This window comes from Miniopterus schreibersii (assembly GCF_964146895.1).
Source record: "Miniopterus schreibersii genome assembly, contig: HAP1_SCAFFOLD_67, whole genome shotgun sequence".
In the NCBI taxonomy this organism is placed as follows: Eukaryota; Metazoa; Chordata; class Mammalia; order Chiroptera; family Miniopteridae; genus Miniopterus; species Miniopterus schreibersii.
Window position 1 is genome coordinate 343,730 of NW_027669824.1, and position 4,351 is coordinate 348,080.

Genomic DNA, 4,351 nt, shown 5'->3' on the forward strand with positions numbered 1-4,351 from the left:
GGTTAGGGTTATGTTGAGGGTTAGGGTTAGAGAGACGGTTAGGGTGAGGACTGGACCTAGGGTTAGGGTTATGTTGATGGCTAGGGTTAGAGAGACGGTTAGTGTTAGGATTGGACCTAGGGTTAGTGTTATGTTGAGGGCTAGGGTTAGAGAGACGGTTAGGGTGAGGATTGGACCTAGAGTTAGGGTTATGTTGAGGGCTAGGTTTAGAGAGACGGTTAGTGTTAGAAATGGACCTAGGGTTAGGGTTATGTTGAGGGCTAGGTTTAGAGAGACGGTTAGGGTGAGGATTGGACCTAGGGTTAGGGTTTTGTTGAGGGCTAGGGTTAGAGAGACTCTTAGGGTGAGGATTGGACCTAGGGTTAAGGTTATGTTGAAGGCTAGGGTTAGAGAGACGTTTAGGGTGAGGATTGGACCTAGGGTTAGGGTTATGTTGAGGGCTAGGGTTAGAGAGACGGTTAGGGTGAGGATTGGACCTAGGGTTAGGGTTATGTTGAGGGCTAGGGTTAGAGAGACGGTTAGGGTGAGGATTGGACCTATGGTTAGGGTTATGTTGAGGGCTAGGGTTAGAGAGACGGTTAGGGTGAGGATTGGACCTAGGGTTAGGGTTATGTTGAGGGCTAGGGTTAGAGAGACGGTTAGTGTTAGGATTGGACCTAGGGTTAGGGTTATGTTGAGGGCTAGGGTTAGAGAGACGGTTAGTGTTAGGATTGGACCTAGGGTTAGGGCTATGTTGAGGGCTAGGGTTAGAGAGACGGTTAAGGTTAGGATTGGATCTAGGGTTAGGTTTATGTTGAGGGCTAGGGTTAGAGAGACGGTTAGGCTGAGGATTGGACCTAGGGTTAGGGTTATGTTGAGGGCTAGGGTTAGAGAGACGGTTAGGGTGAGGATTGGACCTAGGGTTAGGTTTATGTTGAGGGCGAGGGTTAGAGAGACGGTTAGTGTTAGGATTCGACTTAGGGTTAGGGTTATGTTGAGGGCTAGGGTTTAAGGACGGTTAGGGTTAGGATTGGACCTAGGGTTAGGGTTATGTTGAGGGATTAGGATTAGAGAGATGGTTAGGGTTAGCATTGGACCTAGGGTTAGGGTTATGTTGAGGGTTAGGGTTAGAAAGACGGTTAGGGTGAGGATTGGACCAAGGGTTAGGGTTATGTTGAGGGTTAGGGTTAGAGAGACGGTTAGGGTGAGGACTGGACCTAGGGTTAGGGTTATGTTGATGGCTAGGGTTAGAGAGACGGTTAGTGTTAGGATTGGACCTAGGGTTAGTGTTATGTTGAGGGCTAGGGTTAGAGAGACGGTTAGGGTGAGGATTGGACCTAGGGTTAGGGTTATGTTGAGGGCTAGGGTTAGAGAGACGGTTAGTGTTAGGATTGGACCTAGGGTTAGGGTTATGTTAAGGGCTAGGGTTATAGAGACGGTTAGGGTGAGGATTGGACCTAGGGTTAGGGTTATGTTGAGGGCTAGGGTTAGAGAGACGGTTAGTGTTAGGTTTGGACCTAGGGTTAGGGTTATGTTGAGGGATAGGGTTATAGAGACGGTTAGGGTTAAGATTGGACCTAGGGTTAGGGTTATGTTGAGGGCTAGGGTTAGAGAGACGGTTAGGGTGAGGATTGGACCTAGGGTTAGGGTTATGTTGAGGGCTAGGGTTATAGAGACGGTTAGGGTGAGGATTGGACCTAGGGTTAGGGTTATGTTGAGGGCTAGGGTTAGAGAGACGGTTAGGGTGAGTATTGGACCTAGAGTTAGGGTTATGTTGAGGGCTAGGGTTAGAGAGACGGTTAGTGTTAGAATTGGACCTAGGGTTAGGGTTATGTTGAGGGCTAGGGTTAGAGAGACGGTTAGGGTGAGGATTGGACCTAGGGTTAGGGTTATGTAGAGGGCTAGGTTTACAGAGACTCTTAGGGTGAGGATTGGACCTAGGGTTAGGGTTATGTTGAAGGCTAGGGTTAGAGAGACCGTTAGGGTGAGGATTGGACCTAGGGTTAGGGTTATGTTGAGGGCTAGGGTTAGAGAGACGGTTAGGGTGAGGATTGGACCTAGGGTTAGGTTTATGTTGAGAGCTAGGGTTAGAGAGACGGTTAGGGTGAGGATTGGACCTAGGGTTAGGGTTATGTTGAGGGCTAGGGTTAGAGAGACGGTTAGTGTTAGGTTTGGACCTAGGGTTAGGGTTATGTTGAGGGATAGGGTTATAGAGTCGGTTAGGGTTAGGATTTGACCTAGGGTTAGGGTTATGTTGAGGGCTAGGGTTAGAGAGACGGTTAGGGTGAGGATTGGACCTAGGGTTAGGGTTATGTTGAGGGCTAGGGTTATAGAGATGGTTAGGGTGAGGATTGGACCTAGGGTTAGGGTTATGTTGAGGGCTAGGGTTAGAGAGACGGTTAGGGTGAGGATTGGACCTAGAGTTAGGGTTATGTTGAGGGCTAGGGTTAGAGAGACGGTTAGTGTTAGAATTGGACCTAGGGTTAGGGTTATGTTGAGGGCTAGGTTTAGAGAGACGGTTAGGGTGAGGATTGGACCTAGGGTTAGGGTTATGTTGAGGGCTAGGGTTAGAGAGACTCTTAGGGTGAGGATTGGACCTAGGGTTAGGGTTATGTTGAAGGCTAGGGTTAGAGAGACGTTTAGGGTGAGGATTGGACCTAGGGTTAGGGTTATGTTGAGGGCTAGGGTTAGAGAGACGGTTAGGCTGAGGATTGGACCTAGGGTTAGGGTTATGTTGAGGGCTAGGGTTAAAGAGACGGTTAGTGTTAGGATTGGACCTAGGGTTAGGGTTATGTTGAGAGCTAGGGTTAGAGAGACGGTTAGGGTGAGGATTGGACCTAGGGTTAGGGTTATGATGAGGGCTAGGGTTAGAGAGACGGTTAGGGTGAGGATTGGACCTAGGGTTAGGGTTATGTTGAGGGCTAGGTTTAGAGAGACGGTTAGGGTTAGGATTGGACCTAGGGTTGGGGTTATGTTGAGGGCTAGGTTTAGAGAGACGGTTAGGGTGAGGATTGGACCTAGGGTTAGGGTTATGTTGAGGGCTAGGGTTAGAGAGACGGTTAGTGTTAGGATTGGACCTAGAGTTAGGGTTATGTTGAGGGCTAGGGTTAGAGAGACGGTTGGGGTGAGGATTGGAACCAAGGGTTAGGGTTATGTTGAGGGCTAGGGTTAGAGAGACGGTTAGGGTGAGGATTGGACCTAGGGTTGGGGTTATGTTGAGGGCTAGGGTTAGAGAGACGGTTAGGTTTAGGATTGGACCTAGGGTTAGGGTTATGTTGAGGGCTAGGGTTAGAGAGACGGTTAGGGTGAGGATTGGAACCTAGGGTTAGGGTTATCTTGAGGGCTAGGGTTAGAGAGACGGTTAGGGTGAGGATTGGACCTAGGGTTAGGGTTATGTTGAGGGCTAGGGTTAGAGAGACGGTTAGGGTTAGGATTGGACCTAGGGTTAGGGTTATGTTGAGGGCTAGGGTTAGAGAGACGTTTACGGTGAGGATTGGACCTAGGGTTAGGGTTATGTTGAGGGCTAGGGTTAGAGAGACGGTTAGGGTGAGGACTGGACCTAGGGTTAGGGTTATGTTGAGGGCTAGGGTTAGAGAGACGGTTAGTGTTGGGATTGGACCTAGGGTTAGGGTAATGTTGAGAGCTAGAGTTAGAAAGACGGTTAGGGTTAGAATTGGACCTAGGGTTAGGGATATGTTGAGGGATAGGGTTAGATAGACGGTTAGGGTGAGGATTGGACCTAGGCTTAGGGTTATGTTGAGGGCTAGGGTTAGAGAGACGGTTAGGGTGAGGATTGGACCTAGGGTTAGGGTTATGTTGAGGGCTAGCGTTAGAGAGACGGTTAGGGTGAGGATTGGACCTAGGGTTAGTGTTATGTTGAGGGCTAGGGTTAGAGAGACGGTTAGGGTAAGGATTGGACCTAGGGTTAGGGTTATGTTGAGGGCTAGGGTTAGAGAGACGGTTAGGGTGAGGATTGGACCTAGGGTTAGGGTTATGTTGAGGGCTAGGGTTAGAGAGATGGTTAGGGTGAGGATTGGACCTAGGGTTAGTGTTATGTTATGGGCTAGGGTTGGAGAGACGGTTAGGGTGAGGACTGGACCTAGGGTTAGGGTTATGTTGAGGGCTACTGTTAGAGAGAGGGTTAGGGTGAGGACTGGACCTAGGGTTAGAGTTTGTTGATGGCTAGCGTTAGAGAGACGGTTAGGGTGAGGATTGGACCTATGGTTAGGTTTATGTTGAGGGCTAGGGTTAGAGAGACGGTTAGTGTTAGGATTGGACCTAGGGTTAGGGTTATGTTGAGGGCTAGGGTTATAGAGACGGTTAGGGTTAGGATTGGACCTAGGGTTAGGGATATGTTGAGGGCTAGGGTTAG